This window comes from Carlito syrichta, unplaced genomic scaffold (assembly GCF_000164805.1).
Source record: "Carlito syrichta isolate Samal-C Ts95f unplaced genomic scaffold, Tarsius_syrichta-2.0.1 Scaffold304225, whole genome shotgun sequence".
Taxonomy (NCBI): domain Eukaryota; kingdom Metazoa; phylum Chordata; class Mammalia; order Primates; family Tarsiidae; genus Carlito; species Carlito syrichta.
This window is the reverse complement of record NW_007248321.1, coordinates 51,673-67,042: the sequence shown is the minus strand read 5'-3', so window position 1 is coordinate 67,042 and position 15,370 is coordinate 51,673. Positions and strand designations below refer to the sequence as shown.

General features: G+C 43.2%; 1 protein-coding gene across 1 annotated transcript in view; it reads left to right on the top strand.

Annotated features, from left to right (window-relative positions):
* Positions 1-15,370, top strand: part of LOC103261928 (filamin-A-interacting protein 1-like) — a gene marked incomplete at its 3' end in the record, with an annotated part of 166,012 nt that overhangs the window by 116,144 nt on the left and 34,498 nt on the right. The window lies entirely within an intron of this gene.

Genomic DNA, 15,370 nt, shown 5'->3' with positions numbered 1-15,370 from the left:
TATTTATTGTAGAGACGAGGTCTTGCCAAGTTGCCCAGGCTGGTCTCGAACCCCTAGGCTCAGGCAATCCTCTCACCTCGGCCACCCAAAGTATTGGGATTATAGGCACAAGCCACTGTGCCCGGCCTCCAGTGACAATCTCGGACATCACTGGGCAAAGCCCTGGTGATGAAGAGTGGTCCTTTCTGAGGGACTTTCTCCTGGTCTTCCCTTCCTTTGGCTCCAGGGGGTCCTCAAGAGCCCCTCTCCTGGTGCAGTGGTGACAGAGGACTTTTTCTGGGCCTCACGCCATCTGTGGTATCTTTGGTTTTGCCAGGTGGAAGTTTCAAATGCAGACAAGTCGCTGGAGATTTTTTCTCAGCAAAGTATCTCACTGGGGGTTTAAATTTGACTTCATACGCACCACATGAACCTGTCACAGACCAGCTTCAAAACAATGAAGTGCTCCGAGGCCTTTGAGTCATATGGCTGTCACCAGAGAAATATTTTAATTTGAACTCTGTGTTTATGATGGAAAGTAGGGCACTGATAAAAAGTTTTAAAATTCTTCACTGTGATGTTAGTGCGTAATCAAAACAGAGGACAGAAACTGATTGAAGAAGAGAATTGTCTCTTGGGTCTTTTCAGCTCACATGCAATCCTATCTGTGGACACAGTTTTGGACTTCAACTATCTGTATGTAGGTATTGGCAGGCAAGGATTTCGGCTAACTTTTCCAAACAGCAGCCATTAATCTCTAGAATACTAACTCTGGTGTTAAACATTTTCTGATCAAAGGCCTGAAAGGAAACATGAGACAACGTATACAAATCTGTGCAGCCTCTCTGCTCTTTAAAGATAGAAATAATGAAAGTACATTTGCAACTCCATGGTTTTATGGGCATTAGTTATTTTATGAGGAAACCAGCAATAAACCAAGGGTTTGTGTATTCCTAAGCAGATACGGGAAACTGACACGTTCAAAACCCATACTTGTACCAAAGAAAGTGAGTGACTGTTTGAACAGTGGTGTTACTGTTTTTGAATCTTAAAGGGGTCTTCCCTGAGAGGTCATGTTATATAGATCCTACTATCTTGGAATAACAAAAGAAAGTGTATGCATGTTTCATGTATGTGTGTGTGTTATATTAAAAACTATATGTACATTCTTTTATATTCAAATTAGCAAACTTTTTTTAACCTGAAAACAATGTGTAAGATGAACTGTGTTCTGAAATAATTAAAATCTGCATGCTTCTTTTCTTCTTTAATAGAATATAATTAACTCCTGGCTTGGCATTTACAAAGGACAAACATCTATTTTTTTCTGAATTTTTTTTTTAGACGGAGTCTCACTCTGTCGCCTAGACTGGAGTGCAGTGGCCGCTCCCGGTCATGGCAGCCTCAACCTGTTGGGCTCCGGCGATCCTTCCGCCTCAGCCTTCCAAGTAGCTGGAACTACAGGCGTGCACTACCATGCCCGGCTGATTTTTTGATTTATTGTAGAGATGAGGTCTCGCCAAGTTGCCCAGGTGGGTCACGAACCCGCGGGCTCAGGCAATCCACTCACCTCAGCCTCCCAAAGGTGCGGGATTACAGGCTGAGCCACCGAGCCTGGCTTATTTAACTTTTAAGAAACTTCATATTAACTTTTATTACAGAATAACTGTGTTCAACGTTGTGATCAATGTTATAATCTGCAATATTGCATACAGACTATATTTTAAAATCTCTAATTAGAAACCCCTGTGGGAGACCAGAAGAATCTGTATTCTTGTCAAAAATATTTTAATACGAATTTTTTTTGAAAATCAGGAGGATAAAAAGCATATGGCAGTATATTTATATACACAAGTTTGTAGAAGATTACAGATGATTTCACTGTGCTTTGTGAGAATTTCATGGCTGTCATTGTAGAAAAATCATTTCTGGTTCTTTATTGTTTCATCATTGTAGATCTAGAAAGAAGTGAATGTCCTTTGGTGCTTAGACACACGATTTAAGGGATATTATAAATAATAAAAAACTGTTTCTGAAACAAATTAGAAATTAGAACAACTAATTTCTATTAAGCTGAGAGAAGTGACTTATTCCATTGTGTATCAGATTGAACATAAAATTGTCTTAAATCCAATGTTCTAGAAAACAGATAATAAACTTTTTCACGTTGTGTTACCTTCCCATTGTATAACCTGATGAGCTCTTTTCCTTTGTAATATTCTATGCAATTTTTTTGGTGTGAATCAAGATTTATTTTCAAAAATTTAAGTATTTTTAAAAATTCAGGTTTTTAATTAATTTAATTAATTAAGATTATTTAAATTTCAGGTTTTCGATTAATGAGTTCAGATCATTATTTCTAGACAGATTGGCTGCTGGTGTTTCATAAAGCTATGATTAAAATTTCTCTGGGTTAGTGTTTTTCAGTTTTATAAATCAGTAACACATCGTAAATTTTTTTGCAACCCATTCCATACATTAGATGTATGAAGAAATTTTTAAGACACTGTTTACTCTTACTTTGTGTAATTCATTCTGACTTTTTAATTTCATTTTTTAAATTTTAGAGCTAGTTTCAATTTATCAAATTAATTTTATTCAACCTCTGTTTAAAAAAATAGTTAACTTTTACTTTTAGAGATATTGAAATAAGCTTTTTTTTTAAAAGATAGATATGGTGTCTTGCTATGTTGCCATGCTAATCTCAAACTCCTGGCCTCAAGCAATCTTTCTGCCTCTGCCTCCTAAAGTTCTAGGATTACAGGTGTGAGCCACCACACTCAGCTCAAAATAAGTCTTAAATTTTTATTTTTATTTAAAAGCATCTGGCTGTTTAGTTTGTTCATCATAAGAAGTGCGGAATTTTATTTTTAATATTGTTTATGTAGTAGGTTTTTCATACCGTTAAATTGATCAGTGTGTGCTGGTACTTCAGTTAGATTAGGACCTTTTAGGGACTTCCTTTTTTTTTTTTTTTGAGTGGGAGTCTGACTCTGTCACCCAAGCTAGTGTGCAGTGGCACGCTCAAGGCCACCACAGCCTCGACCTGCTGGGCTCAGGCGATCCTTCCAACTCAGCCTTCCAAGTAGTTGGAACTACAGGCATGTGCTACCATGCCTGGTTAATTTTTGATTTATTGTGGAGATGAAGTCTCACCAAGTTGCCCAGGCTGGTCTTGAACCCATGGGCTCAGGCAGTCCTCTCACCTCAGCCTCCCAAAGTGCTAGGATTTTAGGGGTGAGGCACCACACCTGGCCAGGACTTACTTTTTAAGTAAGAGTTCTACTTTATCATTTTTCTCTTTGAGGTCTAACATTCTTGGGGGTGGGAGAGATACAATCGGAGAGAATGAAATCTCAAAGTGTCACATTTAAGCCCCTATTTCCCTGACTTTATATTCCAGGACATTAAGCTCCCCTTCGAATGTTATTAAGTGCTTTGTGAAGAGTGAGGACAAGCATTTGAGTGCAGAGAAGATCAATGTTGCACCCAAGAGTGTGAGCCCTAAGTCGTCTCTGCAATTGTCCGACACGATTATCTCTGCAACGTCCGACACGATTGCTTCTAGATAGTTGTGACATTACACGTGCGCCTGAAAGTGCAGGGGGTGCTGACTGCCAGTTACCTGCCCAAAGTCCTTACTTGAAAAGGAATGGACACTTTCTGACCAGAGACACTTCCAGGTCACTGGAGAGTGGAGCCAGAGAAGCTCTGAACATTGCCTTTCTTTTCTTTCTCTCTAAAGCTGTACTGGCATGAGTGGTGAAGCCTCAGGTGGTTATGAGATCCCATCCTGGTGTCACTGCCTTCTAGAGGTGGTCCTCACAGGTGTCACACTGCTGTCTGCCTACAGCTCAGAGATCAACAACAGTCTAGTTATTTGGATTGATTACAGACCTCCCCATGACAGTGGATGCCACTGGCAAGGAAGTGACCGACAGGCCCTTCTGGAATGCCGGCTAGGCCAGGGAGAGAATGTGGTAGAAGAGTTAGCCAGAGTCCCTGACCTCATGGAGCTGGAGAAACATGGTCTCCAGCCCGTGGTGCCCCTCTGGGCATCCTGGCCACAAGTTATGCAAGATTTTTAACTGGTAATGCAAACGGGATCAAGTCTCTTTCTGCTGGAAACCCTCAGAGGCTCCCTACTGTTTTTTGTTTTTTGTTTTTTTTGTTGAGTCGGAGTCTCACTCTGTTGCCCAGGCTGGAGTGCAGTGGTGTGCTCATAGCCACCACAGCCTCAACCTACTGGGCTCAGGGGATCCTTCCACCTCAGCCTTCCAAGGAGCTGGAACTACAGGCGCACACCACCACCACACCTGGTTAATTTTTTTTTTATTGCAGAGAAGAGGTCTCACCAAGTTGGCCAGGCTGGTCTCGAATCCGAAGGCACAGGAAGTCCTCTCACCTCGACCTCCCAAAGTGCTGGGATTATAGGCGTGAGCCACCAAGCCCGGCCTGGCTTCCTGCTGTTCTGAGGCTTTGGGGGCCCAGCCCTGCTCACCGTTCAGCTTCCTCCCTCGATGTCCCCTCCAACCTGAGGTCCCCTGAATATTTCCTGCCTATTTTTTTTTTTTAGTTGGAGTCTCACTCTGTCACCCAGACTGGAGTGCAGTGGCATGCTCCTGGCCACTGCAGCCTCGACCTGCTGGACTCTGGTGATCCTTCCGCCTCAGCCTCCCAAGTAGCTGGAACTACAGGCGCACACTACCACGCCTGGCTAATTTTTTATTTATTGTAGAGACGAGGTCTCACCAAGTTGCCCAGGCGGGTCTCGAACCCACGGGCTCAGGCCATCCACTCGCCTCGGCCTCCCAAAGTGCTGGGATGACAGGCTGAGCTCCTGCCTATTGCTAAACAGCTTTGGCACCTCTCTCTACTGGGATTCTTCTCTCATGTTATGACGCGAAATCCACCTGCTCCCAGATGACTAATGAGGGCAGGGTTGCTCATTCTCTTTGCTGACTTTGTCCAACTTTATTTTTAATGTTGCTCCCGCATCCAAGTGAAGGTGGTTAGGCAGGGAACGCAGTCCTCTGTTCAGACACCTACCCTTAAGCTAGTGCTTGAAAGCTTATTCCATGATCTGTTGTAACTTGCATGCACATTTCTTCAAGGATTCATGGGAGAGGGCTTCCCTTCTCCCCAAGTGTTCAAAAATGTTTAGTTTTTGATAAAGTGTCATTCCTGTACCTCTTTTGAGGTGGAGTCTTATCGTGTGTTCGGGAATCATGTGGTCATTATAAAACAAGACAAATGTATGAACGGAGCTTGTTGCTCTGATCCAGGAGTAAAACTGAGTCCAAAAAGCAGACAAAACATGAAAATGTTACCCTAGGGGGTGAAGGTCATATATTTTAAAAATTGTATGTTACCATAGTCGTTCAAGTTCCGCTTATGAGCAAGAACATGTGATATCCAGTTCTTTGTTTCTGTGAAAGATCACTCAGTATTATAGACTTTAATCCATCCAGGTTGTTGTGAAGTTCATGATTTTGTTCTTCTTTATGGCTGCGTAATATTCCATCCTGTATATGTACCACATTTTTTTAATCCAATCCTCTTTTGATGGGCAGTATGGTTGGTTCCATGTTCTTGCTATTGTAAACAGTGCTGCAATAAACATACGTGTGGAGGTATCTTTTTTACAGAGTGATTTGAGTTCTCGCGGGTATATTCCCAGTAGGGGGATTGCGGGGTCACATGGAAAGTCAATTTTTAGATCTTTTAGGAATCGTCATACTGTTTTCCACAGAGACTGTACTAGTTTACACTCCCACCAACAGTGCAGAAGTGTTCCCTTTTCCCTGCATCCTCTCTAGCATCTGTTGTTTTTTGTTATTGATGATGGCCATCCTGACTGGAGTTAGGTGGTATCTCAGTGTGGTTTTAATTCGGATTTCTTCAATGACTCATGAGGCTGAGCATTTTTTCATGTATCTGTTGGCTGCTCATATGTCTTCTTTTGAGAACTGTCTATTCATATCTATTGCCCACTTTGTAATGGGGCTGTTTGTTTTTTTCTTTTCAGCACATTTGAGTTCCTTGTAAATCCTAGATGTTAGGCCTTTGTCAGACACACAGTTGGCAAATATTTCTTTTCAGTCCATGGGCTGTTTCCCTGCTCTCTTGATGGTTTCTTTGGCTTTGCAGAAGTTTGTCAGTTTGATGAGGTCCCACTTGTCTATCTTATCTTCTATGGTTTGGGCACTTGGGGTTTTGATCAGGAATTGGTTGCCAGTTCAAGATCCATAAGGGTGTCTCCTGCATTTTCTAAGGTTCTTATAGTTGAGGTTTTACGTTTAGGACTTTGATCCATTTAGAGTTAATTTTTGTGTATGGTGATAGGTAGGGGTTTTGTTTTAATCTTCTACCTGTGGTCAGCCAGTTTTCCCCGCACCATTTACTGAATAGGTTCTCCTCTCCCCAGTGGTAGGTGGTGGTGGAGACTTTGTCGAAGATGAGTTGGTTGAGAAATTGAGGTTTTGCTTCTGGAATCTCTATCCTGTTCCATTGGTCTATATGCCTGTTCTTGTACCAATATCAGGCTGTTTTGATTATTGTAGCTTTATAATAGAATTTAAAGTCTGGGAGTGTGATACCTCCTGCTTTTTTTTTCCCTGAGGACTGTTTTGGCAATTCGTGGTCGTTTATGTTTCCATATGAATTCTTGTATTGTCGTTTCCAGGTCTGAGAAGCATGCTGCTGGTAATTTAGTTGGTATTGCATTAAATCTGTAGATAGCCTTGGGTTGGATGGACATCTTGACAATGTGATTCTTCCAATCCATAAGCATGGAATTTATTTTATTTTTATTTTATTTTATTTTTTGAGTTGGAGTCTCACTCTGTCGCCCAGACTGGAGTGCAGTGGCCGCTCCCAACCACTGCAGCCTCGACCTGCTGGGCTCCGGCAATCCTTCCGCCTCAGCCTTCCGAGTAGCCGGAATTACAGGCATGCACTACCATGTCCGGCTGATTTTTGATTTATTGTAGAGATGAGGTCTCGCCAAGTTGCCCAGGTGGATCTCGAACCCACGGGCTCAGGCAATCCACTCACCTCAGCCTCCCAAAGGCGCGGGATTACAGGCTGAGCCACCGAGTCCGGCATTTGTTTGTGTCATCTTTGATTTCTTTGAGCAGTGTTTTGTAGTTTTCACTGTAAAGGTCTTTCATGTCTCTAGTTAAAAATATGCCAAGGTATTTAATTTGTTTGTGGCTATTGTGCATGAGGATTGTGCTTTTTATTTGGGTTTCTGTTTGTTTATTGTTGGTGTATAGAAATGCAACTGTCTTTTGCACATTGATTTTACACTCTGAGATTTTGCCAAAGTCCTTTATCAATGCAAGGAGGTTTTTGACAGATTCTCTTTAGTTTTCGAGGTATAGAATCAAGCCGTCTGCAATGAGGGATAACTTGACTTCCTCTTTTACTACTTGGATACCACTGATCTCCTTCTCTTGTTTAATTGTTCTAGCTATGACTTCCAAAACTATGTTGAAAAGGAGAGGTGAGAGTGGGCATCCTTATCTTGTTCTGGTTTTCAGGGGTAATGGTTCCAATTTCTATCTGTTTATCGATATGCTGGCTGTGGGTTTCTCATAGATGGCTCTGAGTATTTTGAGGTATGTTCCATCTATGCCTAGATGTTTGAGGGTTTTTATCAAGAAGGGGTGCGGGATTTTATCAGAAGCTTTTTCTGAGTCTAATGATATAATCATGTGGCTTTTGTTTTTATGTCTGTTGATGTATTTAATTACGTTTATGATCTTATGACTGTTGAACCAGCCCTGCATCCCAGGGATGAAGCCTACTTGGTCGTGGTGGATGATTTTTGAGATGTGTTGTTGAATTCGGCTTGCTACGATCTTGTTGAGAATTTTAGCATCTATGTTCATCAAGGATATTGGCCTGTAGCTCTCTTTCTTTGTTGTATCTTTACCTGCTTTGGGTATCAATGTGATGTTAGCTTTGTAAAATGATTTGAGGAGAGTTCCATCTTTCTCAATCGCCTGGAATTTTTTCAATAAGTCTATTTCAATTCCTCCTGGTCTTGTAGAATTCTCTTGTATGTCTTGTAGAAAGCCATCTGGTTCAGGGCTTTTTTTTTTTTTTTTGTAGGTAGTTTTCTTATGACACAGTCAATTTCCTGGATTGTTATTTGTCTATTTAGGGTCTCGATTTCTTCTTGTGTCAATCTGGGGAGGTTGTGTGATGTCAGAAAGTCCTCCATTTCCTTTAGGTTTTCAAGTTTGCTTCTATATAAGTGTGCATAGTGGTCTCTGATAATCTTTTGTGATACATGTGTCTTACCACACACAGTAAGAGTGTTTCTCTGCTAAGTCAAATGGTGGATACATTTGTAATGAATTTTGCTACATTACCCTTCAGAGACCTGTTTTTTTCCCTTTTCTACCAACACAATACATTTCAGTTGCTTTATCAGCTTGATGTTATAATTTTTCTGCCAAACTTACAGGTGAAACGGATATCTTCTTCTTTTTTTTTTTTAGTTGGAGTCTCACTGTCACCCAGACTGGAGTGCAGTGCCCGCTACTGGCCACCGCAGCCTCGACCTGCTGGGCTCTGGCGATCCTTCCACCTCAGCCTTCCAAGTAGCCGGAACTACAGGCGCGCGCTACCACACCCGGCTGATTTTTTGATTTATTGTAGAGATGAGGTCTCGCTGCCCAGGCGGGTCTCGAACCCGCGGGCTCAGGCAATCCACTCACCTCAGCCTCCCAAAGGCACGGGATTACAGGCTGAGCCACCGAGCCCGGCTTTTTTTTTTTTTCTAGAAACGGATATCTTCTATCGTGTTTTGTTTTTTGTTTTTTGAGTCAGAATCTCACTCTGTCGCCCAGGCTGGAGGGCAGTGACATGCTACTCACGGCCACCTCAGCTTCAACCTGTTGAGCTCTGGCGATCCTTCCGCCTCAGCCTTCCAAGTAGTCAGACCTACAGGTGTGCACCACCATGCCTGGCTAATTTTTTTTTTATTTATTGTAGAGATGAGGTCTCGCCATGTTGCCCAGGCTAGTCTCGAACCCGTGGGCTCAGGCAATCGTCTTGCCTCTGCCTCCCAAAGTGCTCTTCTACTGGTTTTCATTTACATTTTCTCTTAAGAGTGTGGTTGATGAGCACCTCTTCCAATGTTTTTAGAGATATTTGTATTTTCTTTTTTGTGACTAGTCTGCTCTTATCCTTTGCCTGGTTTTCTGTTGGATTATTGGTCTCCTATTGATTCGTAAGAACTCTTTGTATCATAAAGAAACTAGTTATTTGTGATATGAGCTATACATCAAATATTTCTTCCTATTTCATTATTTTTATTTTGGCCTTGCCTTTGGCATTTGTGCTATGCAGAATTTATATTGCTGTTATCAGTCAGACACAGTCTTTTCTTTTATGGCTCCCGATTGACTCAACATTAGAAAGAGGCTTCCCACTCTTTGATGATGAATGATTCTTTTGGATTTTCATTTAGTGCCTCTTTCCCTCCACCCCAATTTCCCCATTTAAATGTTCCACCCAACTGAAATCCATCCAGTTTAAAGCGAGCCGTTTTCACTTTTTGTCAGGTGACCCTTGCAGCAGCCGGGGCTAGTCAGGAATACCGAAGGCTCACTGGATGCCCGAGACTAGTTCTGGGAGGTCTGAAGGGTTCGAGGCTATGGCTACAGCTGCCACAAAAGCAACTCTGCCAGAAACAGACCAAAGTAGAAAGGAAATCTCCCCCTCCCCTTCCCATCCACTAATATTCCTCTAATTTCTTGGATTAGCAGAACCCAACAGGAAGCAGCTGGTACAGGAGTCGGGGAAACGTAATTTGCAGAATCCCTGTGTGGTGGAGATACTCAGTAATAAAGGGTTTTATGACTGAGAGATGATAAGGAAATAACCATCCACTGAGTCATCTATTTTCCCTGTGATTTAAAATGTCACTTACATCCTATAACACAATATTCAAATATACATCTGGGTTTTATAGTTTACTCTAGAGCTCCTACTTAGTTCATGCTCTAGTACCACGCTGTTTTGATTATTAGAGTACTGTAATATGCTTTCATATATGGAAAGACTAATGCTTTCTCATGACACTTTTCCTAAATGTTCAGCTGTTCATTTACTTCTTTTAAAAGGTGACTTTATCTCCAAAGCATCTCTGAAGGAATTTTTTTTAAAAACAGCCCATTTTATTTTATTTTACTTTTTATTTATTAAAATGCTTTATTTGGTTAAAAGATTACTAGCTATTATAAAGTCTATTAGGTAGAAATAAACTTAAATAAACAGGAAGATGAGTCATGTGAAGACCAAAATGATTTCTAAAGCTTAACTTTACAAAATAGCTATTTTATATACATATATCTGAACACAAGAATGGACAAGTCAACACTCCGGGAAAGGACCAAAAAAGAACGTTTTTTTCATGAATTGTTTCCTCTTTCTGATCCTCGTTATATTTCTGTTTTGACTTGTTATGCTTGGAGAGTTCAGAACAACCAGAATCCATCGGTTCACCCCATCTTATCTCTGAGGCTTGGCTCTTTTAAAGAAATAGGACCACACTTTCTTCTCCTGCTTGTCAAACTCTGAAGACAGATCTTCTGACATGTTTTCAGATTTCGCCGTGGTTTTTGCGAAAGAACTGGTATTTGTCAAGTTCTGTAAGGGTCAACCACCTGTTCCTGATTTTTGCGTTCTCTGGTTGACTTGACATTTCATTTAGTTCATCTTCTCATGCTCATCACCGCTTACTTGAAATGCCGGTGAGCACTCCAAGGCAGAATTTTCTCGTATTTTCAGATTTCTGCTGGAAAAATAACCCATTTTAAAACATGATATTTGTTTTCTTTTGGATTTTTTTCATTGCTTATCATGATCAAGACCTCCATGTATTAGTTACTTAATTCATATGTGCAGAATAACTTTATTAGCATTTAAAATGTCACAGTAGGTTGGGCTTGGTGGCTCAGCCTGTCATCCCAGCACTTTGGGTGGCCGAGGCTAGTGGATGGCCTGAGCCTGTGGGTTCGAGACCAGCCCGGGCGGCTTGGGGAGGCCTTGTCTCTACAATAAATCAAAAAAAATTAGCCAGGCATGGTGGTGAATGCCTGTAGTTCCAACTACTTGGAAGGCTGAGGCGGAAGGATCGCTGGAGCCCAGCAGGTCAAGGTTGAGGTGGCCGTGATTGTGCCACAGCACTCCAACCCGGGCAACGGAGTGAGACTCCAACTCAAAAAAAAGAAAAAAGAAAAGTTCAGGAATCTCTTCCTTTGTCTGGAGTTCTTATTTCCCTGTTCCTGAGTCATGTGAACCACTAGAAAGAAAGAGGGTCCACAAGAGGTGGCTTTGTGCCATCCACACAAGAGACAATGCTGGCTGGGACAGAGGTGGTGACAGTGGCCGTGGCGAAATGTATGCAGATTCTGTGTAAATTCTATAGGAGAGTTGATTGCATTTGATGGCAGTAACTTTGCACAGGATGCTGGTGATGTCTGCTAGACATTCGGGGACAGAGAGATGTCCAGCAGGCGTCTGGGCGTGAGTCTGGAGTTCTGTTCAGGGAAGAGGTCTGCACAGGAGTTAGCAATTTCAGCTTCACCCGAATGTAGGTGATATTTAAATCACGAGGAGAGAAATGCAAATCAAAACCACGCTGAGATACCACCTAACCCCAGTAAGAACGGTCATGATTAAGAAAATAAACAACAACAGATGATGGCAAGGAGGTGGAGAAAAAGGAGCACTTCTACACTATGGGTGAGAATGCAAACTAGTATAGCCTCTTTGGATGACAGTGTGGCAATTTCTGAATGAACTAGAAATTGACCTTCTCTATGACCCAGCAATTCCCCTACTGGGAATATACCCAGAGGAACTCAAATCATTCTACAAAAAAGATACCTGCACATGTATGTTTGTTGCAGCTCTAGTCACAATAACAAAAACATGGAACCAACCATGCTGTCCATCGAAGCTGGACTGGATTAAAAGAATGTGGTCCATAGACACAGTGGAATATTATGCAGCCATCAAGAAGGACAAACTAATGGACTTCGCAGCAACTTGGTGGATTTGGAGTCGCTCATACTTAGTGATCTATCACAGAAACAAAGAACAGAGTACCATATATCCTCACTCCTAAGCACACCTTGAACAATTATAATACTATAAGAAAGGGAATGGCAGTAGTGGGAAACTGCCAGGGGAGTGGGGGTGGGATTGGCAGTTGAAGGAAACTGCCAGGGGAGGGCGGGGCACACCTTACCACAAGGGTACCTGCACCATCAACGTTTGTATACCTAACCCTGAAGTGTACCCCACATCTTTATGATAAAAAAAAATTTTTTTAAAAATCACGAGTAAAGTGAATTTAGATAGAAGAGACAAGAGGTCCAAGGACTGAGTCCTGGGGAACTCTAGCACTGAGAGGTTGGGAAGGTAAAGAGGAATCAGCCATGAAGAATGAGAATGAACGGTGGGAGAGGCAGGAGGGAAGTCAGCAAAGTAGGGTGTCCTGGAGTCAAAGTGGACAATCTTTTGAGGTGGAGAGAAGGATCAAAAGTGTCGGATGCTGCTGATAGGTCGAAGAAAACAAGGAACGAGTACTGACCATTGGATTCAGCAACAGGGAGAGATTATGGCTTGCCTTGATGAAAGGGTCTCAGTGGAGTTTTTGGAGCGGAAGCCTGACTGGAGTGGGCTCAAAGGAACCCTACCCATTTGGGAGGAGACATTATTGGAGACAGGAAGTATAGTCAACTCTTTATTTATTTATTTTATTTTAAAGATGTGGGGTGCAATTCAAGGTTAGGTAAACAAATGTTCATTATGCAGGTACCCTTGCTGGTGAGGTGTGCCCTTCCATCCCCTGGAAGTTTCTCTCAACTGCCAATCCCACCCCCCTCCCTTGACAGTTTCTCACTACTGCCAATCCCTTTCTTATAGTATTATGATTGTTTAAGGTCCGCTTCAGAGTGAAAACACGTGGTCCTCTTTTCTTTGTTTCTGTGACAGATCCCTGAGTATGATCAACTCTAAATCAGGCAACTCTTTCGATAAGTTTTATTGTAGAAGGAAGGAGAGAAGGGAAGTGGGGTCTGTAGGGGAAACAGAGTCAAGAAAGGGCTTATTCTGATGGAAGAAATAACGGTATATTTTGGCCGAGGATGGGCTAGTAGGGAGGAAGACATTAATGATGGGTAAAGGGCTAGCATCATGTCCTGGATAGTCAAGAGAGGATGGAATTCAGTGAACAAAACGAGAAGCTCATGTTAACTAGAAGCGCCAACCGTTCACTTCTGGTCACAGGAGAGAAGGTTTCATCCACAGACAGAGGCGCAGTGCGCGTCTGGAGGTGGTAGGAGGCCATGGGATCTCTTCACTAGTTTCCATTTTCCTGGAGAACCAGGAAGCAAAGGGGAAGACATATGAAATGTTTGAAAAGGTAGCAGTTATGAAGCAATCATGTATGAGCGTGGACCAGAGGAGCACAGAGCGATTTCTCGCTAGCCTTGACAGCCCAGTCAAGGTTAGTGATCATGAACTTGAAATAAGATCAGTCGGCATGATGGGCTCTTCTTCTCTGGCTATAGGTACAAGCATTAGAGAAGGGGAGAGAGGGTTGACCAAGGCTGCAGTTTGACCGAGAGCATCCAATCACGTGAGAAAAGGGGCATGATGTCGAGGGTGTAGACAGTGGAAACTGAAGCCAAATGAGACGGGAATGGGGGAAATGGTAAAGTCAATGAAAAGATAACAGAATCAGTGGACTGAAGGTTTCGATGCCATCAAAGGGTTTTGGATTAAGCTTTCTAGAGGGAGTGAGCTGGAAATATGGAGGTCGGTGGCGGAGAGTAGAGAGGGGCCGGGTGCGGTGGCTCACCCTGTCATCCCAGCACTTTGGGAGGCCGAGGCTAGTGGATTGCCTGAACCCGTGGGTTCGAAACCAACCTGGGCAACTTGGCGAGACCTCATCTCTACAATAAATAAAAAATCAGCCAGACATGGTGGCTCGTGTCTGTGGTTCCGGCTACTTGGAAGGTTGAGGTGGAAGGATCACCGGAGCCCAGCAGGTCGAGGCTGCGGTGGCCGGGAGTGGGCCCCTGCCCTCCAGCCTGGGCCACAGAGTGAAACTCCAACTGAAAAAAAAAGAGAAAGTATAGAGGACTGTACGTTTTGATAATATGACAAGAACTCAGGTTTGACCAAAGACGTGAGGGCTGAGGTCGTGTGAAGAACAGAATCATTAGTGGAGAGAAAGTCAGGAGGTCAGAATCACCCTCCAAAGGGAGATTGAGATCACCAAGAAGTGTGGTGGATTCGTGTTAGAGGGAATAACAACATTCCAGAAGCTAACACCTCCTAGGAAGGAAAGGGAGCGGATGGCTCAGGGGTGTGAGTGACACATGGCTATACACAGAAAGTATATAGATTGATATTATCTGATGACATTAGATTCAATGCTAGGATATTTTAGGGAGAAGGGAGAAAGAATAGTCTAGAAGCAGTGATAAGAAATAAGGACACCTCCTCCACCTCCAGGCCCACTAGTACAAGGAGCATGGGAGGAAATGAAACACTTCTTTTGAGCTTTGGGGCAAGCGGTGTCCTCGGGAGACAGCCAGGGCTCCTTCAGGGTGGCAGTTCTCAAACTCGGCAGGCAGATGAATTCAATAATGACCTCTAAAGGAAGGGGCCAGCCATCCTTACTGTTTTCAACCTCAGGTGATTCTAAAATACAGCCAGACTCAGGTAAAGGGAGCGTCCTCAGAAGCGTCTGTGAGTTTAGGAGAGTTTGCCTTTGGTCGAATGTGAGTTTCAAAGAGCCCACAGAAGAGTTCAGGAGACGGGCCTAGGTGAGAGACAGAGGACGAGAAAAACAACAGCTGAGCCAAGTGCAGATTTGAGTTTCGGGGGTGGAGGGGATGAGTTCTCCCTGCATTTCCCTGGTGGTGCCTAGAACATTTCCCTGGTTCCTTCCACGTTAGGAGGTGCGGCCTCAGAAGGATGTGATCTTTGCCTTCATCTGAGCCTCTGGTAATCCCTTAGGAGGTGGCTAGAGCAAGCGGTGCCTGACCTCTCAGGCGGAGATGTTTCAGATGGTCTCACCGTGGCTCAGACATCTTGAGATGTAAGCCTTCAGCGTCGGTCCCAAGGCGTGATACCATCCGCGAGACAGCTGTTAGGACTTCATTTGAAACAGATGTACCCATATTGTGCAACTCCATGAAGTCTTGCTAAACTGGCTCTTGGGATTAAGCACGAGTGAAGATGGCTGCAGAGAGAAGGGACTCCGTGTTTGCTGTCCTTGAAGGTCATGGGGAGATGTGAAGGAAGTGTAGGGTTAGTCCCACGATGTGACTCAACAAGCCCGGCCACTTGAGAC